Source organism: Triturus cristatus, chromosome 4_1, assembly GCF_964204655.1.
Source record: "Triturus cristatus chromosome 4_1, aTriCri1.1, whole genome shotgun sequence".
Classification (NCBI taxonomy): Eukaryota; Metazoa; Chordata; class Amphibia; order Caudata; family Salamandridae; genus Triturus; species Triturus cristatus.
The window spans coordinates 270,589,566-270,614,961 of NC_140585.1; the positions used below are offsets into that span (position 1 = coordinate 270,589,566).

At 48.2% G+C, this 25,396-nt stretch overlaps 1 protein-coding gene and 1 long non-coding RNA gene across 2 annotated transcripts in view; one reads left to right on the top strand and one right to left on the bottom strand.

Moving 5' to 3' along the window:
- Positions 1 to 25,396, top strand: part of LOC146854247 (V-type proton ATPase 116 kDa subunit a 4-like) — a 2,520,670-nt gene that overhangs the window by 2,240,055 nt on the left and 255,219 nt on the right. The window lies entirely within an intron of this gene.
- Positions 8,944 to 11,202, bottom strand: LOC146854250 (uncharacterized). Its single transcript, XR_014981182.1, has 3 exons — positions 11,081 to 11,202; positions 10,114 to 10,218; positions 8,944 to 9,205 (listed from the first exon to the last, which is right to left on the bottom strand). It is a non-coding gene; the product is annotated as an uncharacterized LOC146854250 (long non-coding RNA).

The following is a 25,396-nucleotide window of genomic DNA, read 5'->3' on the forward strand; positions in this document are numbered from 1 at the left end:
AAAATGAAAGACGGTGAAAAGGGGAATTATTACCCCATCACTGTGGTGATTAAAGTTGTCAACATGTTTCTGCCCTTATGGCCCAAAGGGTCCGCGGCATTCATCAGGACGGAAAAAGAAAGAAATGTGGGCTCCTATCTTACCAAATCGTAAGCATAGAATTACCACTGGGTAGGTTGACCTGTGTCACACTCTACGTGAGAGGGTTTCCTGAAACCTGTAAACGTAATGAAAAAGAGATTGCCATCAAGTACATTCAGTCAAAATTGCCAAAAACTAAATGCCCTACATGCATCACTTATACATATAGTGGCTATTGTGTGAAACACTTGTCACTGCAAACATGAGACACATGCAGTTCATCTTGCACATAAGTGTGAGACCAGCTCCCAGCCTTACCCTAATCAAGCTTCCTACACACCCCATGGGAGGAGGGTGAAGGAGGGACCCCTCTAGTCAAACTCTGGAGGGGAAATAGAAATAGAAACACACTTAAAGTCAGCTTCTATCACTTAAAGATTTCCTTATGGGAAATGGTAAAGTTTTGCACGAGAACGCATCCACAACACTATTCACGCTCTCACTACATCAAGTTGCATCTCTCTGCGTGATCCTAGTTGTGTATGCTGCTCTTCCCCGTTGCGGAATGAATAGCGTGAAATTAAGGCATTAAATAGTCAAATTAGTAGCACACGTGATCGTAATTGTTTTTTTTAAAAAAAGGTTTCCGGTGTCTGGAAAACCTTCTGTAGTCTAGCGGTCGTGTGCCTGATTTTTGCGTCAGGAGCGAAGAGGAGGAAATGAAGAGAAGCAGCGGGAAGCCCTAATTGCAGCCTGTCGATGAAAGACCTGTGACCTCCCGGTATCCCATCAGAGACTGTCTGGGTGTGCCTGGACCTGGCGTCAGCTGAGTTCACGAGGCTGTGTTGCTCGCAAATGCACGGGTGAACTCAGCAGTCCCGAATGGTGTTGCCTGTGCTCCGCGTATTGTTTAAACATGCCACGTGCACCCGTTTGTAAACCATGAATTCTTACAGAGAAAAGAGTTCCGGTTTACAAATTCTGGTTAGTAATGTGTAACCAGAAAAGATGCGACATGAAATGTAAATCCCAGGTGGGAATAAACCCATATTAAGCAGGGACATGTTTGGAGAAGGAATCCTGATCTATATTTAGAAGGTTGGAAAAAATGCTGAGCAGTGCATCCGTACAGTTCATTTGTTTAAGGGTGTTATGTAACCCTCATGTGTGAGTGCACATATATGCAGAGTATAGGTCTCAGAGAGACACCAACAGATTGGGCAGGTGGATCGTTTCCCTTGTATGTGCGCCACTCACCTGTGTAATGTATGCCAATGCGCGCATGTTTATCCTTTCATTACTTCCCAAAATGCAGGCATGGGATGTCATCATTCTGTCCAATATCCCATGTCCTGAGACGATATACCCATAGTTGATCTCTGCTGTGGAGTATTTTCTGGATATCTGGACTCGTCCTCTAAATGACCTCAACATGGAGCAAAGGGAAAGACCAGTGTCCGACCACGAGGAGGGACCCACCAATATAGTCAACCTGAGTGGCTACACACTATCCCCAGAAGAAGATTCTGTCCTCTCTAACGGATTAGGGTTTGTGCCAACCCTCTTCACATTGAACTCGCTCAGTTCTTTGGAAAGATCAAACTGAGGAGCTTCTTTGAAAACTCAAAATCTGATACACAGGAGATACCTAACATAGGACTGAGAAAGAAATCTACATTTTTGCCACCCACGCAGTCCATCCTATGCCATGTATTGGCCTTTGAACAGGCCATACTAAAAGAGATAGCCACAATCGACTGCCAGAACAACAAAGGCTTCCTGGACCTAAGGAAAGGTGAAAGAAAAGCACTTGTGGACCTGAAAGAGAAAACTAAACTTGCTATCAAAACAGCAGATAAGGGTGGGGCGAGCGTCATGATGGATAAAGATATGTACCATGAAGAATGTATCTGACTGTTATCTGATGGAGACAGCTACGAAGTGTACCAGACCAACCCAATACCAGGGCTCATAATCAGAATTAAAAGCATGGTGGATGAAGGTCTAATGAATGATTGGATAACGGAGCATGAAGCAGAGTTCCTAGTGTGTGAAAACCCCCTCACCCCTAGGTTTTATACTCTCCCTAAGATTCATAAGAAAAGGATGCCCCCCCAGGAAGACCCATAGTGCCAGGTATAAGCTCAGTCCTTGAGCCCCTGTCACAATTCTGCGACTGGTTCCTAAAACCAATTTTACAAACATGCACCTCCTACCTGAGAGACACAAAGGATATCCACTGCCTCCTAGAGACCTGGAGATCAACCCAGTGGTGGACCTGATTATCACAATGGATATCGAGGACCTGTACACCAGCATATCCCAGAGTCGTTAAGCGTGATGGAACACATTCTACTTGAGAGAGATTGGGATTATATGACACCAAGACATTTCATCCAAGATTGCGCGGAATTGGCACTTCCCGAAAACCTCTTCTAATATGAGGACACAATATACCACCAGATCAGACGTACTTCCATGTGGAGCACATTTGCTCCTAACATGGCGTGCCTCTACGTACACCAATTCAAAACAGATCACATCTTCCATCAGGACAACCCCATCTTGACGCAACTGAAAATCTGGTGGCGATACATAGACAATGTCATTATCATTAGGTACAGCAGTCAAGAGCAAGCTGAGGACTTTGTACTATGGGTTAATAGCAGACGAATATCTGAAATGTATGCACTCAATCAGAAAGGAAGAGGCGGTTTTTCTGGATCTAGTAATTACCATGACCCACGACGGAATCAAAACTACGGTTCACAACAAAAGCACAGATAGGAATAGTCTCCTCCTTTTCAAAAGCTTCCATTCACTCCGACAAAACCTCCCGGTAGGTCAGTTTCTTAGGATCCGGAGAAACTGCTCAACCATCAAAGCCTACAACCAACAAGCTGAGACACTGGAGAACAAACTGGCAGCACATCATTGCCCCAGGCGAATTATCAAAAAGGCAAGAAAAAGAGCCAGGAATAGCAATTGAGAAGCACTACTTGAGAGACAAGAGAAGAAGGAGAATGAAAGAGTAGTGTGTGTCACCACATTCACCATGACATCTAATAAAGTACAGAACATCGTACATAAACATTGGCACATCATCAATGGGGCAACAAAACACTGGGCACTGCCACTTTTTACATTCAAGCAGAACAAAAGCATACAGGATGAGCTGATCAAAGCCAAAACACCACCACCAAGGAAACCAGAATCAAACCACACCATGGAGGACCCAAAGACAAGTAAGTCATTAACCCTGTGGCAGATGTATGGCATGTACCTTTACCAGTGCAACTAAGGAGGTAGGCATAAAAACCAACAAACCATGGGCACTAACAAACTTCACCAACTGCAACAGCGAGAATGTTATTTACTCGATCACATACCTCTGCAATTTAATGTATGTGGGTATGACCACAAGAAAGATTAAAGTATGCATAAACGAACACAGGAGCACCATCAGATGCAGAAAAACGAATACAAAACTGACACCACATTACCTAGAAAACAACCATTGAGATGTAGATCTGAGATGGGTAGTGCTTGAGGTCATTAAGAGGACGAGTCTGGATTTCCAGAAAATCCTCCACACCAGAGAGCAACGTTGGGTATATCGTCTCCAGACATGGGATATTGGACAGAATGATGACATGCCGTGGCTGTATATTGGGAAGTAATTAAATGAAAAACATGCGCGTATTGGCAAGGATCACTGACAGAATATCGAGGAGAAGATTATCAAGCTGCCACAATATCGAGGTAAAAATATTGAGTGACAGAATATCGACTTCCTATCTACAAACAGGTAAGTACAAAAATATTGAATCCTAAATATCGTAGTAAATAATATAGTTTGCTAAAATATTGACTTTTTTAAATGTCTTAAAAGTAATATAAAATTAATTGAATAATAAATATAATTAAGTAACACATACTTAAAAATAATTACAAAAGATTAAAATTAAGTATTAATAAATGTAATGTAAAAAAAATAAACTTGCATTTTTTAATTTATTTATATATATTAACATAATAATATAAAACATAATTAATAGTTCTAATTATAGTATGTTGAAAACATAATTTAAAATATAATTACATATATATAAATAAACCTATAGTTTAAATATAAAAATAAGTTATATAAAATAAGTTAAAACATTAAAATAAATATATTTTTTTTTAAATTATATTTTACACTACATTAAATATAACAATACTGAAAACGTTGCATAGCGTAGGGGATAAAATTACTATTCCCACTCCAGCGAGTGGAACAATAGGGAAAGTGTTGGATAGCGGGTGGGTAAAAATGATTCTCATCCAGGGGATACTCATCAATAGTCATAATCTATGAATAATCCCCGTCCACGTGCGGGATCCCGGAGCATATAGAAAATACATATATATACATATATATGCATATGTGAAAACATATACATGCAGCCTAAAATGTTTCAAACATGGCAAAAATGCTGAAAATTACATAGGTTTGCATTGTAGTACCCCTAACCAATAAGGAAAAAAGGAAACACTAAACCAATTGTCACACAACAATGCTTTATTGCCATAAAGCAAACTTGTAATTGCAGGCATTTGCCTGTAGGCTGCAGTAGAGTATCAAGAAAACAAAGAAAAACTGACACCTTGCCTTTAAGGCATTAGAGTAGGGGGACCGTGCCTTTAAGACCTGCAGGAGACCCCTTGCTCCCATGATGCACCACAGGTGACAGGTCAGTTCTTTTTTCCGGCTCCTTCTATGAGGATCCTGGAGCTTGAGCTCTTCAGTTTTTTGACTGAAAGTTTTTCTCTTCAGATTTTCTCAGAAAATTTGACGTTTTCTGGCTTCTGAAAGCTTAGTCTGCTGGTTTCCTTAGTATATCCTAATTTTTTACAGTCAGAATGCTTGCTTTATTCAGGAAATGCCCTTCCTGTGGCAATAAGATGGCACTGGCAGATCCACACTCGGTGTGTATTGTGTGTCTGCCAACTTCACACAATCCTGACCAGTGCCCCCACTGCCAGAAATTTTCCAGGCGCACTCTGCGCGATAGAGAGCGCATAAAGCTGCATGCCCAGCTGGAGAAGGAGAGAAGCCGTCATGATGGCGACCATACATCCTTCAAACCACCCTCTTCAGCTAGACGACTTCAGAAACGGCGACATACCACCTCTCCTGATCCCAGGAAGACCAAGGTTCCAGGAGATTCGCCTTCGACGTCGAAGTCACCGTCTAAAAGACCCAGGGCTTCTTCTGCGTCAAGACATCCATCTCGACGTCGAGATTCTCCGCCGCATACAAGTAAGTCGGCGTCGAGGCACAGCACTTCGGGCTCGAAGGCTGTTAGTCCGATGAGATCCGGACAGTCTCCATCGACGTCGAGGCTTCCGTCGACGTCGAGACACTGTCCGCCGACCTCGAGGGGGTCAGCGTTGAGAGCTGCGATGACGCATATCTCGCCGCAAGTGGGTCTATCGATGCCAAGGTCGCCGTCAAAGGCTCATCATTCGCCGTCGAGGAAGTCGGCCTCAACTTGACGTCATGGAAGATCGATGTCGAAAACACCAGACCGCCGGCGAAGGTCGACGTCAAAGTTGCCAACTCGACGGCGAAGGTCGGCGTCAATGTTGCCAACTCGACGGCGAAGGTCGACGTCGAAGTCACCAACTCGACGACGAAGGTCGACGTCGAGGTCTCCGCATTGCCGTAGGCGATCGGCGTCGAGACCACCGTCAGGAGCGGAGCGGCATTCACAGCAATCGGCACCGATGGTAACGCAAACATCATCGACGTTGAGACGTTCGACATCGAGGGATAGAACTGCAGCGGCCACGGAGGATATTAGAACCAGATCTAGATCATCATCAGGGGATCGATCATCATCTCCAGGTCTGCATATCGTACAGATTTCTCCAGAGAAATCACCTAAGGTGACAGAGAAGTTTGGACTTTCACCTCACTGGTTGGAGAATGTGGGTACAGGTGGCTGCAGAAGTACGGGCTCGGATTATTCTTGCACGTATTTGCCCTCCAGGATTTCTCCGCGTAGAAACAAGTCTCCTCCTGGTAGGCCAAGGTCACCTTCTACACGCCGGTCACGATCCAGGGATCGTTCTTCGCCTCACAGAAGGCCAAGATTTCCTTCTAGACACAGATCATGGTCCAGGGCTCATCACAGTGACTGTCCCCACAAGAGGCAACGCACAAGATCACCCACATGGTCTTCCTCCACGAGGTCCTCGGTCCGGGACTATTCTCCGACCTTTTCCTCCACTCCTCCATCACGAGTGTCTCCTATTGATGACATCGTTACTTTCTCTGAGGTCCTGGGTAGAGGTGCGCAGAAATTGAACATCACGTTGCACACCCCTGTGGTTCCCACATCGATTATATTTGACACTTTACATCACCGATCAGCGCCCAGACCTTTGCTTCCATTGGTGCCAGGGCTGTTGGTGCCAGCTATGGCAACATTTCTCACTCCTGCTATGGTTGGCTCTGTGCCTTCAAGGATCGCCAAGAAGTATAAGGCTCCAGCCGAGGATCCCTTATTCCTAAGAGCAGACCCGCCAGCGGACTCAGTTATTGTGGTGGCTGCCATGAAGTCGCACTCTGCGTCTGTTTCCTCTTCTGTCCCCCCAGAGAAAGACAGTAAGCAGATGGATTCCTATGGCAGGAAGATGTGTAACACATCTGCTTCATACATGAAAGTGGTGAGTGCTTTAGCCCTTCTGGGGCGTTATGATCATTCACTTTGGGATTCACTCTCCAGATTCGCTGAAAAGCTTAGAAGGGAAGACAGACAGGATTTCATCGAAATTCTCCTTAAGGGTGGGCTTGTAGCCAATCAGATCAAAAGTGCGGCTGCGGATGCTTCGGGCCTCGCCGCACATGGATACTCCCATGGCGTATGCTCTCGACGCTCAGCCTGGCTGAGACTAACGGGCCTCAAGCCCGATGCTCAAAAGAAAATTCTTAACTTGCCTTTTAACGGTTCGTCCTTATTTGGTGCTCACACTGATGACCAAATAAACAAAATGAAAGCAGAGATGGACACCGTCAAGGCTGTTGGGCTGGAGAAGCGCAAGGAATATCGGAAGCGCTTTCGTCAGGGCGACAAGCGTTCCTTTCACCAGCGTGTTCAAACACCTCAATGGTCCTCTCAGAACCAGCAGAAACCCCAATTCCAACAAAGGGGTCGTGGCAGAGGGAGAGGGAACGCCAAACAGCAACAGTCCTCCACCAAGCAGCCTTCCAAGCAGTGAAGTCTTACTTCCTCCGCGCCCGTTCGCCACTCCGGTACGAGGAAGTATCAGTTTCCACCTGGAAGAGTGGGAAGCCATTACAAGAGACAAATGGGTACTGAATATTGTACAGCATGGTTACTTGCTGAGGTTCAAGTCTCCCCCTCCGCAAGTACCCCCACAGTGGCAGCACCTTCCTCAAATTCAAAATCGGCTTTTACTGGACGAAGTAGCTATTCTCCGCTCCAAGAACGCCATAGAGGAAGTACCACCCCTCCAAAGAAATCAAGGAGTATACTCCCGCTATTTTCTAGTTCAGAAGCGAGGAGTAGTCAGAGAGTACAGACCCATCCTCGACCTGCGTCTGCTCAACGGATTTGTCAAAAAGGAAAAGTTCAGAATGCTAGCCCTGCATAAGATCTTCCCGCACCTTCACCAGGGAGACTTATGTGTGCCATCAACCTGCAGGGCGCCTATTTTCATATTCCTGTCTCAGTGAAACATCGAAAATTCCTTAGGTTTCAGATCTCTCGTCAGCACTACCAGTACAGAGTTCTGCCGTTTGGCCCTAAATCCGCCCCACGGACATTCTCTAAGTGTAGGGAAAGTGCAGGATAGCGTAGGGGTAAAAATTACTATTCCCACGCCAGAGAGTGCAACAGTAGAGAAAGTGTTGGATAGCGTAGGGGTAAAAATTATTATTACCACTCCAAAGAGTGCAACAGTAGGGAAAGCGTTGGATAGCGTAGGGGTAAAAATTACTATTCCCACTCCAGAGAGTGCAACAGTAGGGGAAGTGTTGGATAGCGAGAGGGTAAAAATTACTATTCCCACTCCAGTGAGTGCAACAGTAGGGAAAGTGTTGGATAGGGGGTAGGAATAATGTAATATTCCCACTCCACAAAGTGCAACAGTAGGGAAAGTGTTGGATAGGGGAATAATTTAGTATACCCACTCCTGCAATATAATTAACATTAATTAACAATTAATTATTGTTTTAATTAATTTACCTCCCAATATCTCCCCAAATAAACCACCTACAATATTGTACAATATTAATAAATTAACATCATTAATTAACAATTAATTAATTAACTAATAACAAAATATTAATAAATTACCATCATTAATTAACAATTAATTAATTAACTAATAACAATTAACAATTAAGTTAATAACCATAAAATCTAAATCAATTCACAGAATTAACACTATAAAATAACTTTTAATAAATATTCTATATAAAATAATAAAAATTACATTAAAATGTAATTACTTCCCACCCTACTCCCCTATCAACCCTCAATCCGCGCCTAAAAAGTACACAATTAACATATTTACAAGTTTATTATTAATACTGAAGATCTAATTAACTACTAATTACAAAAAACACAATTAACATAATTGCTAAATAATTAATAATAATTAATTTATAATTAATGAATAATAAATTAATTAGCAATATAAATTATGAAATACTAAATTATTAATTAATAAAATAATTATTTAATTTCAATTAAATTACTTCCCACCCTCTTCCCCTATAAACCCACAACCCACTACAGAATTAAATGACGCAAAAAGTAATCAACATATAATTAATTAAGAAAAAAGAAAAGGACAAACGGCTGACCAAGGCCAGGCACCTTTAATTCAAAAGTCCAATAAATAAATTAGTGGTGCAACCACTTCCTGCACCCGCCGTCCAGAGGTGCAATCACTGACAAATTGTTACGAAAAAAGGTGGAAGGTGCACTCGTTGTCAAGTGAGTCAATTCAACCAGGTCTTATTCCCAAAAAAAATTCCTTTATTAGGTTCAATCTTGAAATTGGCAGACAGCCAACGCGTTTCCTCCCCAAGGGGACTTCGTTAGGGCTGTAACAATTGCAAAAGAAATTGACATAAATTCCACATATAAAATACACATAACACAAAACAACAAGCAATAATATGCGCGTATATATATATAAAAGTCATACAATTTACAGAGATGACCCACAAAATACAGCCAAGACAAAACAAATAAATATATCTCTGATTCATCCATAAGGAAAAGAAACAAGAAATAACAGAGGAATAACTCCTCCTAAGATAGGGTAACAAGCAAGGCAAAACAGTACAATTCAAGAAAAACAAATAGTTGACATATTCACATTAATACATTCTTATACAAAAGACCAGGAGAAAGAGGGCAAATATATGAAAAATCCACATCAAGACATTATAAAAAGACAACCATATGAATTACAATCCCATAATAATGAAAATAACCAAAATAGTACATCCATTGAATAACAAGACCTAAAGATACCCATATAGTCATCCAACTGAGGTGATTAAATGAAGAAACAACCCAATATGCGATTCAAAGGCCGATAGACAAGTAAATAAGGAAAAGGTAAGAGGAGAGAGGAAGTGGACTATTATGTAAGGGCCAATCATCCCATATATATTTAAATGCATATTGGAATAATCGAAAAAGGCAAAACACAATAATAACAAAATTATTATACAGAAGAGAAAGAAATCTCACCTCCAAAATAACAACCAAAAAGTTCAAGATGTTGATGCGATTATAAATAAATTATAAGTAAATCTTCTGAAAGGCACAATCAGCCTTAAAAGAAAAAATGAAAAATATAACAGTATCTAAAAGGATAAAATTATGATGACCATAAGAAATACAGACTCTAATAATTGTAAAATATTTAACTTAATGCCATTAGTAACTAAAACTGATTAAGTTAATAGCCATTCAAATAAGAAACAATGGCAAAACTCACCAGGATTATATGTGTGTCCAAAATCATGAGAGGGATCAGAGTATAAAGTCCCATTGTAATAAGCTGGAGCGCAAACATCCAAATGAGGAATTGAAGTTGGACAATCTAGCAAGAAAAATATATAGCATATACGAGTAATTAATTCAACTCAGCAAGTAATGAATCAATATATTTTTGAACTTGGTAAACCAAATTAATGGTTATTCAAGAAAAGTAAACTTGATCAGTGGTGACATTAACAACCCTAATAACCTTTGAATAGTCTTATATCACATTACCCATAATCGAAAGAAAGTATTATTAAGATATGGACAAAAGACCTTAAGTCAATCCTTAAACTGTGATGAAATATATAACAGTACTAATAAATACTGATAATATCAATGAAGGAGGCAGGGCAAAGAAAGGAAGCCATCGAACATGTGGCATTGCGGAAATATAAAGCGGGAAGAGCCTCCCAATCAATATGGTCACCAAAGTCAAACACCAAAACTCACAAAAGAAGAATACTCCCGAGAATAATAAAAACGCGGGAATAACACTCCCTAATGCAAATGACATGAGACGGGAGAGGCGCTCCCGTTTGCTTCAAAAGAACGAAGTCAGTAGAAGTGCTCGCGTAATAGGAAGGTGCAACGTATTCTAGCAATGAAAAAATGCGAGGACTATCATTTAGTACTCGCGTAATAAAAAGGTGCAACATATTTTAGCAATGAAAAACATGGGAGGACTGTCGTTTAGTACGGTCACCAAGTTAAATCATTATGGCTCATGTAAAGTGAGAACACTCACAGAAACGTTTAGGAAACGGGGAGCTGCACCCCCGAAGACCCATAACATGAAACGGGAACAAGCGCTCCTGTTCAAATCTAAACAGCGGATAAATAGCAGAGCTCATGTAATGCGGGAAAAAACACTCCCGTAAACTGCTACACGGATCGCTTACTTCCGAAACCAAATAGCTTACCTCAAACGGAAGGTCGTGTTGATGAGCGGCATGATAACCGGCACCATCTGTTTGGCTCAGAGGCGCCAACATTTACAGCCTCCCAGGTAGGGGCGATCACTGTAATCAATCAAGATCACGTGATCGGAAGGTAAAATGTAGAGGAGAGAGAGAGAAAGGACTCTCCAAGAACTGGAAGAATAGAACATGGGAGGGGAGCGGCCATCTTAAAAGAGTAAAATAGTAGTGAGATTCAAAATAGAAAACACAGGAAATGTAAGGAAAAGCCCTACCTTGCAGAAGAAATATATGCAGGGAAAGGGCTATTGAACGAAAACAAAATATTTAGAATAAAAAGGCTAATGATGAACAATATTTAGAGAAATGTACAGACTGGATACAGACAAAATGAATGAAATTTGAGAGACAGAAAAAGAAAAATATAAATAAAACCAGGATTAACTAACATTTCTAAATAATTCTTAAAAAATATATTATAATTAGATTGCTTCCCACCCTATTCCCCTATAAACCCACAACCCGCTACAGAATTAAATTACGCAAAAATTGACATAAAATTCATTACTTTAAAAAAGTTCAAACATACGTCACAAAAATAATGCATACTTTTAACACATACACTAACATACAAAACACTAAAAAAAATCGATATTATTAACAACTATGGGCTCCATTAGTATGGCGGGCCATACCCTCGGGAAATGGGACCGCCCGCTGAGGGTGCGGCGGTCCCGCACTCCTGAATAGTATGTGCCCGCCACACTGGCGGGCGCATGGCGCATCTGCAACATTGCAGCGGGCGGTGCAGAGAGCACCGCCCGCCGCAATGCCACAAAGACAGGTTGTGTGCTTCAGTGCACAACGTGACAGGCACCGTGCGGTGCCTGCCACGTTGTTCATTGAAAGGGCAGAGGGGTACCATAGGTACCCCCCATGTGCACCCCCCACCCCACCGGAGTCCCTGGGAGCCCGCAACGGGCCCCCGCAAGCAGACTCCGCATTCCTTTCCGTGCATGTTCATGGCCACATTGTAATATGGCTGGTGGTGTCTTTCAGACACCGCCACCATATTGAACCCTTTTCCGCCCTGTCGACTTGTCGACCGGGCGGAAAAGCGGAGGACGGTCTTTCCGTCTGCCGAGGACCCCCCAGTCATTGTAATATGGCAGGGGGTCTTTGCTGCAAGGATGGCGGGTGGATCGTCCCCGCCGGGCCGGCGGTGACTACTGCCGGCCCAGCGGGGGCGATCCGCCCGCCATCCTAATGGGGCCCTAAATTTTGACAAACAATATTACTAACTTCAATATTATGAAAAACGATATTTCTTACCTGGATGTCGATATTCTTAACCACTATATTTTTGCAAATCGAAATCCTGTCCACTCGAAATTAAAAAATCGATATTTTTTCCACTCGATATTTTGAATTCGATATTATGACTAGTTACCATTGGCATACATTACACAGCTGGGTGGCGCACATACAAGGGAAACGATCCACCTGCCCCGTCTGTTGGTGTCTCTCCGAGACCTTTACCCTGCGTCGATGAGCACTCACACATGAGGGTTACATAACACCCTTAAACAAATTAACTGTATGGCTGCACTGCTCAGCATTTTTTCCAACCTTCTAAATGTAGGCCCGGATTCCTTTTCCAAACATGTCCCTGCTTAATATTGGTTTATTCCCACCTGGGATACACATTTCATGTGCCATCTTTTCTGGTTACACATTACTAACCAGAATTTGTAAATCGGGACTCTTTTCTCTGTAAGAATTTATGGTTTACAAACGGGCGCACGTGGCACATTTAAACAACACGCGGAGCACGTGCATTTGTGAGCAACACCGCCTCGTGTACTCAGCTGAAGCGAGGTCCAGGCGAGCCCAGGCAGTCTCCGATGGGACACCGGTGAATCACAGGTGTTTCATCGATGGGTTACAATTAGGGCTTCCCGCTGCTTTTCTTCATTTCCTCTTCTTCGATCCTGACGTGAAGATCAGGCACACGATCGCTAGAATACAGGAGGATTTCCAGACACCCGAAACCTTTTTTTAAAGCAATTACGATCATATCTGCTACTAATTTACTCAATTTACTCATTAAGGGTACTATTTAGAGCCTGATTTTTGCGCTCTTCATTCCGCAAGGGGGAAAAAGGAGCGTAAACAACTAGGATCATGGAGAGAGAGGCACCTTGATGTAGTAAGATCGTAAATGGTGGTGTGGATGTGTTCTCATGCAAAACTTTACCATTTTCCATAAGGAAATCTTTGGGTGATAGAAGCTGACTTTGAGTGTGTTTCTATTTCTATTTCTCTTCTAGAGTTTTACTACATGGGTCTCTCCTTCACCCTCCTCCCATGGGGTGTTTAGGAAGATTGATTAGGGTAAGGCTATGAGCTGGTCTGACACTTATGTGCAAGATAAACTGCATCTGTCTGACGTTTGCAGTGACACGTGTTTCACACAATAGCCAATATATGTATATGTGATGCATGTGGGGCAGGTTTTCACTGCAATTTTTACCTTGCTTTGACCGAATGTCCTTGATGGCAGTCTCTTTTTCATTATGTTTACAGGTTTCAGGAAACCCTCTCAGGTAGAGTGTTACACAGGTTAACCTACCCAGTGGTAATTCTATGCTAACGGTTTGTTAAGATAGGAGCCCACATTTATTTCTTTTTCCGTCCTGATGAATGCCGCAGACCCTTTGTGCCATAAGGGCAGAAACATGTCGACAACTTTAATCACCACGGTGATGGGGTAATAATTCCCCTCTTCACCGTCTTTCATTTTTAATATCATATAATTGCCGATTAGAATAAATGTATTTTGACAATTATACAGATTTTCAGATTATCACTCACTATCACGGGTCCCCACTTAGTTTTAGAAGTGCCTCCCTGTCTCCAGGTGTAGGCCCACTCTCTATGAAACCATGTTTTTAGAGAGCGAGGACTGCCAATGGTGAAGAATGACACCTGGTGGTGTGTGAGGACAGTTGTTCGCTTTTTGTGAGATGCCAGCTACTTCACTTAGGGGTCCATTAGGATGTCGGGCGGTGAGACCACCGAGGCGCTGCAGTGCAGAAAAATGCCTTTTTCCGCCCGCCAGCAGTGGACATCACGCCCACCAAATTAGTATTGACAAACATAGGCGAATTCCCGACCGCTGCGGTGCGACGCGCACCGCCATCAAAGTGCGCCCGCCACAGCGGCGATGGGAGCCAATGGAGACTAACCGCCGTGTGGATTGACGTCCGCCCCGCTCCACAAATTAGGATGACACAAGCAAGCAGACGCACCACAGCGAAGACACCGGTCAACCAGAGACGGCTTAAGCTCGACAGCGGAGTGCGAAACCAGAGTCCCGGTCAAGACTGCTATGGACGCAGCTCTACACGTCTTTCCGGTGCTCTACCTGCTACATCACCAGGAACTCATGGACCGCTGGGGACGACGCCGCAGGTACGCAACAACACAGCACACAACACACGGCTGACACCGGTCCCAAATACACATCAGACACCCTAGGGGAGATAGGGACACTTCAACAAGGGCACCCACACATCACCCACCTGCCACAAAGTCACCCCGCTGCATCCTGGACACACAGCTACCGCCACCATGCAGCAATGTCCCGGTCACGTCATCGCAGCGGTGAACACAAGCAAATACATGCGCACAATGCAGAAGGCAGGGCCAGTGCCTGGCATGGGCAGGGCACAAAGACCCCAGGGACACACCCACTCCCACCACACACTGGCACACCCCATGAAGGCACATGACATGTGCCCCACCTGTGCGCACCATGCACAACAACAAGCCAGGGCAATACATACCCTGCACCACACAACAAACAATCATGGAGACACATACTGCAGGAGGGGCTGCACAGGAACACACAACACACAGCACAGTAGCAGAGGGCCAGGGAAACACACACAACACCACACTCAGGGAAATATCAATGAGGACAAGCAACAAATGAACACATACAAGGAACCAACACCCAAATGGACACACAGCCTGCACAGTCACACATACATACAACTACCTCACAGGAGCACACCAGCAGCACCACACACAGGGTCCATCTACACACCTCAGGACTGACAAACACCAGTAAGAATCTACACACATACTCCCCTCACACCAGCAGCAAACAACACCAGTGCCAAACACACTGAAGGCTGGCAATACTTGACAGGCAATACACACAAACAACCACACACACTGAGCTCAGCCACAGACATAACACACACACAGGGATGCCACCACAAATGTGGAAACAAGTACAACAGACAAGAACATAGCCCAACAGAAACACACACAGAGCCACAACAACAACAACAGACATGCCCTGTGCAGCTAAATAGGGGAAAGGCAATGGGAGCACAGACACAACAGGAGTGCACAAGCCCATCACACAGGAACAATGCACTGACAACATACCACAACACACACAAGAAGTGCACCATCACAGAACAACACAGTCATAGCAAACAAATTACAGATGCACAGGCAGAACAATCACATAGCAAACACAGCACGACATCAGGGGATGCACACCAGGCAATCACAACACACACACCCCGCACTGCATGCACAACAAGCGGCGTGTGCACACCAAGCATACCAGACACACACAGACATCAGTGACAAAACAGCAACCCACACAACACCTCACACCGCAGCACAAAGACAACAGCACACCCAGGAAGTGAAGCAAAAACACAAACAACACACATATATACAACACAACACCTAATAGAGGCACAAGTCTGGGACAAAAAGGTGGAAACAACTTGACCACAGGACTGGGCAGTACACACAGTTGAACTGCATAGGAGCAACCATGACTGACAAACAGCCCCTGAACATCACACATGACCCATTGGGGAAATGCCCTGAGTGACACTTTGAACCTGGACAAAAAACTGCACCACAAAGCACAGTGGCACACATTAAGTCATGGGGAGGCACACACACATACAAAGAAAGGAGACAGCTCACACCAAAGTGAAGTGTACTGCATGTCAGTAGGGGACATTGCAGGAGTGTACCATACCCAAAGAGAGGGAGTGCAGACCCCCCACAATGGGTAGGCAGCTGAAGCACAGATAGGGGATGGCATGACAACACACACAACATGCCACGCTGGAGGCAAGAAGGCACCATGTGACAGCAAGGCATGAGAAAACACAACCACAATGGCAGTGTGGAGCAGCAGGTCTGCACAGTCTCCACAAACAGCCACCAGACACATGGATGTGCAACAAAACACAACACTGACTCGCCAGTCACACACTCTGCATACTCACAAGTGACTAAAACAACAAGTAGGAGTCAGACATAACTGCAAGGACACACCAACACAAATCACAGTGCACTACATACAACTCACACAGGGCTGAACAATCAAAACAACAGGCACACAACTCCTGGGTGACACATGTGTGTAGTTGACATTGCAGAGGCATGTACACATCAACACTCCCCACAAATTCACCCCCTTCACACTGCACAGTACCTGGCCATCCAAGAGCACAAATGGAAAGTAAGCCATGGGACTAGGATTACTGGCCATCACAAGATGATCACACACATACACCACTGGGCACACAGAAAGGGAGAACACACATACATGATGATCCTGGACAGCCTGCCTGCAATACTGTGTGCAGAAACCCCACTCTGTGCTGGCAGTGACCCTCCCCCCCCGACATGTGTACAATATGGCCAACATGAACTAATCAAGTAAATGACTACTGCTAAACATTCGAAATTTACACCATTGCCACCACAAGTATCTGGGTCAAGAAGAAATGAAGACCCTGTCAGCCCTGAAAAAAAGAGAGTAAGTGAGCCTAAACATTGACCATGTTGAAGTGCCACACAGCCCATGTGGCACAGTAAACCATTTACACACAGCAAATTACCTGTATTCAGTAAGGACACTGAAAAATAGACAACAGGAGAAACTGTCTTTATTCACATAGTGCACAGATAGGTCCCATGAGAAGAGAAGAGCCAGGCACATGTCCATGAGAAGCTGCACAAGCAGGGGCCACACAGCAGTGAACGACAAGGCCAGTGGCCAGTCCAAGGTGCTGACTGAGTCCATGAGAAGCTGCACAGGCAGGGGGCACACAGCAGTGAACGACAAGGCCAGTGGGCAGGACAAAGTGCAGACTGAGTCCATGAGAAGCTGCACAGGCAGGGGGCACACAGTAGTGAACGACAAGGCCAGTGGGCAGGAGAAGGTGCAGACTGAGTCCATGAGAAGCTGCACAGGCAGGGGGCACACAGCAGTGAACGACAAGGCCAATGGGCAGGACAAAGTGCAGACTGAGTCCATGAGAAGCTGCACAGGCAGGGGGCACACAGTAGTGAACGACAAGGCCAGTGGGCAGGAGAAAGTGCAGACTGAGTCCATGAGAAGCTGCAGAGGCAGGGGGCAACAATGTGCAGTACAGGCCCACCTGTGTGAGAGACAGGTGTGTGAGGGTGACCAACACTCAGACTTGGCTGTCAGGCGGACAGGGAGCTGGCAGTGTCTCGGGGACTGTCGGGGCACTTGATGGGGAGAGAACGGAACAGCTGAGGTAGAGCTATCAGTGGCTTGGCTAGCCGGAGGGCAGCTTGGACCAGGTGGTGTAGTGGCACGTGAAGGCGGAGTCATGCAGACGGGAGTCACGGTGTGGCTGTGAGATTGTGGAAGGATGCCCTTCCACTTCTTGGGGATCCTAAATGGCTTGCCTGACTTTGGATCAATGGAAAGTGGTGTGGGCACAACAGGCACACTCACTGCCACTGCTGCAGCAGGTGCAGGCGCTGGCAGCCCCTCTGGTGATGTGCTGGACCCAGCGGAACCCTTTGCCTTGCTTCGCCTTTGCCCCCCCTTCCACTGTTTACTAGGTGTTACCCCTACAGTGCCCTCTGGCCCCTGCTTCACTGGGCTTGGAATGGGAGTCGAGGTGGTTGTTGATACTGCCTTGGAGCCCTTCCTAGGTGTACCCCTGGCATGCACCACCTCCTTGGTGGGCACAGACACTGAACGATTATCTTTGCGCGATGCTTTAGGGGCAGGAGCGTCCTTGGATGGGGATGCCACTGAGGCATGTGTGCCTGAGGTCTGCTGCTTTGCTATTTGTCCACTGGTGTCGCCCGGCAGCCTTTTCTCCCTGTGCTCTGGTGTGCCTCTGGTCTTCTGTGGGGATGGTGTCTGTGCCCGGGACCGCTTGGGTTGCTGCTGCTGTGTGCTCTGTGTGCTGTATCGTGACTTTGATGTATGTGTACCGTGGTCACTATCATCATATGTGGCCACTGCCAGGGGGGTGGACAAAGGGACTGGAGCTGGACTGTGAGTATGTGCCTGTGGCAGGGCAGTTGTCACTGTGGATGACAAAGCCTGGACTGTCCGGTGCACCCCACCCATGTCGGAATGTATGCCCTCCATGAAAGCAACCACCTGGGCCAATTTCTTGTCGTGGTCAATAAAGGCATTGAGGAGAGCTGTCTGGCCTACACACAGCTGGTGCAAAAGGTCCACAGACTCAGCACTGATGGCAGCAGGGGGGACAGGGGCAGGAGCAGCGGTGCCAGGGGTGAAGGACACTCTCCCCCTCTTACTGAGGCAGACATGGGCAGTACCAGAGGAAGTGGCTGGGAGGGTGGAACAGTGGCCGCTGTGTGGTGGAAGTCGATGCAGAGTCCCCGTTCCCTGTGCCTTTGTGTCTCAGGCTGGGACTCCTCCAGCAAACTCCTGTCCCCCTCTGAGGCGCTGGTGACATCTGTATCACTGGGCTCCTGGGCAGCTGTGGTGCCAATTTCACCCCCACTGGTGTCCGTCTCCTGTCCCGCTGTAACCACAGGTGATGCTGCATGGGAGAGTGAGATGTAGGGTCAGGTCAGTGGCAGCAACACAAAATGTGACCAAATCTACATGTTGCACTCCACCCTGTGAAATCACATAGTGCAAACTCACTACATTGACTCAAGCAGTGCGTGGAAACGGGATACTCAGGCATGAGTGAGCCATGTGACGACCACACAGCTGATCACCCTGCTTGTGGCTCTGTTCAAACAGACACACAAGTAGTTCTGAGCACACCTAGTGACATGATGGGGTCACATTACTTGTTGCCAATGACAGAACTGGATGGAACAGGTGGGGACAACACAGACCCAGACTACATCATGACAGTCCACAATAAACATTAGCCCATGCCACCCACCATGTCGTACCTTGGGGGCAATATAATGCTGCCCATTGCTGTAAGATGTGTAGACCTCCCCAATATGGGTGCATGCAATGGACACATTGATGTACGCACAGTCAGATCGGGCACACTGCCGTTCCCTTCCATGGGATTCCCAAGACTACCCCAATGCAGAAGAAACCTGAAGAGCACAACTCAGAATGTAATGTGAAGGCACAGCATCCAAATCACCATTGTAAGTACAGGTCGAGCAAATGCATGCCACAGGCACCCAGGCCAGCAGCCACTTACATGCCACAGCATCACACTACCAACATCACAGAGGCCAGCGCTGGCACAGGCTTTGTACACATGTAGCCACTCACAGTCAAATTCAGACTCCCCAAATGCTCACCCCTGGCTTTCTGCTGATGCTCCTTCAAACGTGCATCCAGCTTAGGCTGTGTCACCGCCAAGATGCACCCCATTAGTAGTGTCATACTGTGCCGTGCCAGACGCCCAGTGCGAGGAAGCAGCCCCAAGGTCTTCTCTGCCACATTCTTTGCCAGCCGGCTGATATCGCCCACCTCTTGTGGCAGTGGGTGCGCCATTAGTTTGAGACCCCCAGGGCTCGCACCTTCGCTGCAATGGCCCTCCAAACGGCCTTATGCTGGTGTACGCGTGAGCTGCAGGCATGGGAGACAAGTGGGAAATGATCAGTGACACAGTGCCATGTAACAACATCTATCAGTATAGCAGCAAGATACAAAATCATCACATATCAAACAAAATTGGCAATCAGAGACTATAGTACAGCTCACATGGGATAACTGCATGGGAAAAGCTGATGTTAAAGCATGCAGGTGTGAGGGGGAACACAGTCCCTGCACATCTCACGCACATGCCGGATGCCAGCACTGAAAAACCCATGTAGCCTGCCCTCACTCCAGTCCATTTTTAGCTTGAGCCGCACATACAACACATGTCAACCTGTGTTTGGGGGTGGACTCACTGTGTCCAAGACTGCGCAGCCAGCAATGTTCCTGTCCTGTGAATAATTAAATGTGTCCTGGTGGTCACATTGAGGGTCATGATCACACAAATACAAAATGCCATTCACAAGGGCAGTTGTGTGCAAAATACAGTGCTGAGATGGCCCATAGCTGGAGTGCAATGTGAAAAGACTGATTTCATACTCTGTAAGTTGAGTGAGGTGTCCTTGTCTTTGTAGGCAGGGACTGTGCAGGCCAGCTGGGCTCACACTGAGAAGGACTACAGGGGCACACACAGCCATCCAGCCAATCAATCACTGTCCTGACTACAGCATGAACAACCTTCTGTGTCACTGTATGGCTGACAACACAACACAGGTCACTCATACTTATATGTGCAGGGAGGGAAAGCTGGGGCATTGGGTACACACACCCTCCCACTGGAGACAGCATGTCAGGCAGTGCATGACACTACCCCACAGTCCCAGGCACATACTGCATCAGTCCAACTACAGGTGTGGCCCCCCTGACCTAGCCCACCACTGTTGGTAGTCTTACCACGACACTTGGGGCACCATATAGCCTTGGGTACTGTGTGAGCACCTCATCCACCAGGACCTCAAGCTCCGCGCTTGTGAAGGGACTGGCATGGATCTTCTCTGTCCTTACCATCACTGTGGACGTGCGACAACAGCGGCGAAATTAGGTGGTGAGGGTTCTCGGCAGCAGTCCCTGGAGGCAACAGCAGGTGAGGGGTCTCAGGCAGCAGTCCCTGGAGGCAGCAGCAGGTGAGGGTTCTCAGGCAGCAGTCCCTGAGGCAGCAGCAGGTGAGGGTTCTCAGGCAGCAGTCCCTGGAGGCAGCAGCAGGTGAGGGGTCTCAGGCACCAGTCCCTGGAGACAGCAGCGGGTGAGGGGTCTCAGGGAGCAGGCTCTGAGAGCAGTGGAAATGTGAAGCTCACTCCCACACATATGTAGCCTCCTGGGGTCATTTCAAAGGTGCAAAGCTGCAGCAAGGGGCGGGCCTGGTCTGCCTCTTTCAAATGCATCCAATGACTGCCTCCGCGGTGCTGGAGCACGCCTACCGCGATCTTCAAAATTGTAGCATGCCACTGCAATCATGGCTCCCATTGGCTGTATGGGCATGCTCCAGTCCGGTGACACAACGCAGGGGCCCGGGTGCGCTACCGCAATGGTGCATCTGTCAAATGCAGCCAATGACCGCCTCCGCGGTGGCGGAGCACGCCTACCACGGTCTTCAAAATTGCATCATGCCACCGCAATCATGGCTCCCATTGGCTGTATGGGCATGCTCCATGGCGGTGACACAACGCGGGGGCACGGGGTGCACTACCGCAATTTTGGCAGCAGAGCATGCCAACCGCCATTTCCCCATGTCTCCATGCCTCTCACTACCACACTTGTGTGAATGAGGGTGCTGGTGACACACCGCCTGGGCCAGGCAGTAGCTACCGAGATTTGGGTGCCATACATTGTCACGAGGCTCCGCCATTCAGGCGGCGCAGCATGCCATCTGCCATTTCCCCATGTCTCCATGCTTCTCACTACCGCACTTGTGTGTATGGGGGTGCTGGTGATACACCGCCGGGGCCAGGCGGTAGCTACCACGATTTGGGAGCCATATAATGGCGATGGCCATCTGTCCAACATCAACAGTGCACAGTGTCAACATGTTCAAAGGCACATCATTGTGCACACAATGCCAATGCTCAATTCAGTCCACTGATGGCTACACATGCCATGTTTGTGTGTGTGTAACGTAGATTTGCCTGTACCCACTCACATGTCACTTATGTATTTGATGCTGGTGTAGGCAGGACAGTGTTGTCCTGGACTGTACAATATGTACTAAACGTGGGCGTAGTGCTCCGCTCTGCCCACGGAGTGTGCGTAGTGCTGCCTACTTCGCGGTCCGCAAAGTAGGCGTAGCAGGCATACTACGCACATGCCGTGGCGGAGCAGAGTTGCCCGCCACCCGCCTCCCGCCCGCCCTCATTTTAAAATTACTTACAACGTTAAAAGTAAGGAAAATTACTTGCCTGAACTGCGGCGTCCCGGAGCTCCCTCTTCCTGCTTCCTCGCCGACTTCTTCCTCACAAATGCGCATGCGCGGGTGCCCGCGCATACGCATTTCTCCTGAGAAATGCGCATTTGTGAATGTTGTGTATAAATGCAAAAAATGTGTTTATCACAGGTCTTCTATCGTCGTATTTTGATTTCTGTTGGTCAGGCGGTAAGGTCATGATTGGTGAGCAGTAAATTTAAGGTCCTTAGAGGGCGGCGCCATTCACGAATGGTGTCGCCCAAGTGGGAGGGACAACTGGCCTCTCCTAGAACTCCAGGGGCAGTTGGAGGAGGAGTCACGGGGGAGGCGGGGGAGAGGGGAGGAGGGAGTCACGCTTTCACTAGGCTGATTGGCTATCCCGAACGTGCACAACATTTTAAAAGAGGGCGGGAGGGAGGCGGGCGGCGTGTAGTGGGGCTACGCGGAGTGTGCGGGTGTGCGTAGATTTGGCCCCACTCCGTGATGCTCCACGTAGCCCCACTATGCCTACTACGCCCAGGGTTAATATGTACACATGTCAATGTGTTGAGGTCCAGTGGCAATCACAGCAATGCTCGTCTCAATGAATGGTGTTGGAAGGCAGACCCCGAGGAGTCGGTGAGACCACCAAGGGGGGGGCCCTCACACTGCACGAAGTAGCCGAGCGCTGCCGAGAAGTCTCCTGAGAGATCCTTCTCCTATCACGTACTAGCACAGTAACACCACCACACAGGACTCAAGGAGGTTGTCTTGTGACAAGCAATTCTTTATCAGCAATAAAAAGGTTACGAGGTCAATATTTACACGAAGGGATCGAGGGATCCACCAAAAGTCTCAGTGTCTCTTTGGAAGGGTCGGGGTAGCGGGACAGTCTTTGGCAGGAATGCGGTACGAGGGTACCTGGGGCCCAGTTCTTATCCTCAAGCTGGAGGACCTCCGGATCTCGGATGGGTCGAGCCGCGACGGCGTCAGCAGGGCTCTGGCGTACAGTTCGTGGAGAGCCGCGATTCAATCAGCAGGGCTCTCAAGATGGTTTCTGCTCAGCTCGAGCCGCGACATCGTCAGCAGGGCTCCGAGGAAGGTTTCAGCGAGGTTGGGCCGCGACAGCGTCAGCAGGGCTCCGATGTTCCAGGTGGTTCAGAAAGGGTTCACAAGAAGGAGCCGCGACGCAGTCAGCAGGGCTCGTGATGGTTCCGACAAGAGTTCTTCTCCGTAGGGTCAGCCGCGATTCAATCAGCAGGGCTCTCGACTCCGGGATACAACTGCCGAGCTGTGGTGGGGTCGCCCCAGATATAGGTCTGGAGCCCTTTGATGTCCGGACCTATGCGCCCGAGGGGGCGGAGTGGCCGGGTGGAGGTGGCCAGACGCCCAGCAGGAGAGGCGCCAGGCCCATGGGAGTTGCGGGGCGATCACACCTCGAGAGGGGAGGACAGTTGGGGGTCCCATCGATACTGTCCTCCGCCGGGGGCGATGAATGGTTCCTGCGGCACCCCCTGGCTAGTTCGTGGTGCCTCGATGTCGGGGCTTCGCTGGGGTCGAGGCCGGGTTGAGCGGGGTCGCGCCGGCTGGTGCACGGTGTGACGTGGATGCCAACAAGATGGCGGAGCCATGAGGAGTATGCGACCACGTGCAGCTCCGGGTGAAGGGCCTTGGTGCAGTTCAGACGGGTGGCCCGTGAAGGCCGGGGCGGGGAACGGGCACAATCCAGGGGGTTAAGGACCACGCCACGAGGCCGGGTCCAACAGGCGTCCCCCCCAGCCGAAGGCATGGAGAGTCACCCATCTCCTTGGGGATTCTCCTCGTCAAGGCGGAAGAAGCGGGACAGGCCGTCGGCGTTGGCGTGGTCATTGCTGGGCCGGTGTTCGACGTCAAAGTCCATCCCTTGTAGCGAGATGGACCACCGCAGCAGCTTGGGGTTCTCGCCCCGCATTTGCATTAACCATTGCAAGGGCCGGTGGTCGGTCTGGACCCGGAAGTGGGTGCCAAAGAGGTAGGGCCGGAGCTTCTTGAGGGCCCACACCACAGCGAAGGCCTCACGCTCAATAGTGCTCCAGCGTTGCTCTCGGGGCAGTAGTCGTCGGCTGATGAAGGCCACTGGTCGGTCGAGCCCCTTTTCGTCGGCTTGGGATAGGACGGCCCCGATCCCATACTCGGAGGCGTCCGTCTGTACCACGAACTCCTTCTGGTAGTCCGGGGCCTGCAGCACCGGAGCAGTACACATGGCTGTCTTTAGGGTGTCGAAGGCTGTTTGGCAGCGGGCTGTCCAGTGTACCTTCTTGGGCTGCTTTTTGGACGTTAACTCTGTGAGGGGGCCAACAATGCTCCCATAGTCCCGGATAAACCGCCGGTAGTATCCGGTGAGGCCCAGGAAGGCCCGGACAGCGGTCTGGGTAGTGGGGGGTTCCCAGGTCTGGATGGCATCTATCTTCGCTTGGAGGGGGGCCACCTGCCCGCTCCCCACTTGATGGCCCAGGTAGGTCACGGATCCGTGGCCGATTTGACATTTGCTGGCCTTGATTGTGAGCCCGGCCCGCTGGAGGGCGGCCAGGACGGCCTTCAGGTGGAGGAGGTGCTCGGCCCAGTGGTTGCTGTACACGGCAATGTCATCTAAGTAGGCCGCGCTGAAGGCCTCAAGCCCGGCCAAAACCTTGTTCACCAGTCTTTGGAAGGTGGCCGGGGCGTTCTTCATTCCGAAGGGCATCACCCGAAAGTGGTAATGCCCATCCGGGGTCGAAAAGGCGGATCTTTCTTGGGCGCCGGGGGTGAGCTGGATTTGCCAGTACCCGGCGGTGAGGTCCAGCGTGCTCAAGTAGCGAGCGGCCCCTAGGCGGTCGATGAGTTCGTCGGCCCGGGGTATCGGGTGTGCGTCTGTCTTGGTTACTGCATTCAGGGCTCGGTAGTCCACGCAGAATCGCAACTCCGGGGGGTGACCGGGAGCTGCGGCCTTGGGCACCAGGACGACAGGGCTGGCCCACGGGCTGTCGGAAGGCTCGATGACCCCCAGGGCCAGCATCTTCGCTACTTCGGCCTGGATACAGGCCCGCACTTGGTCAGG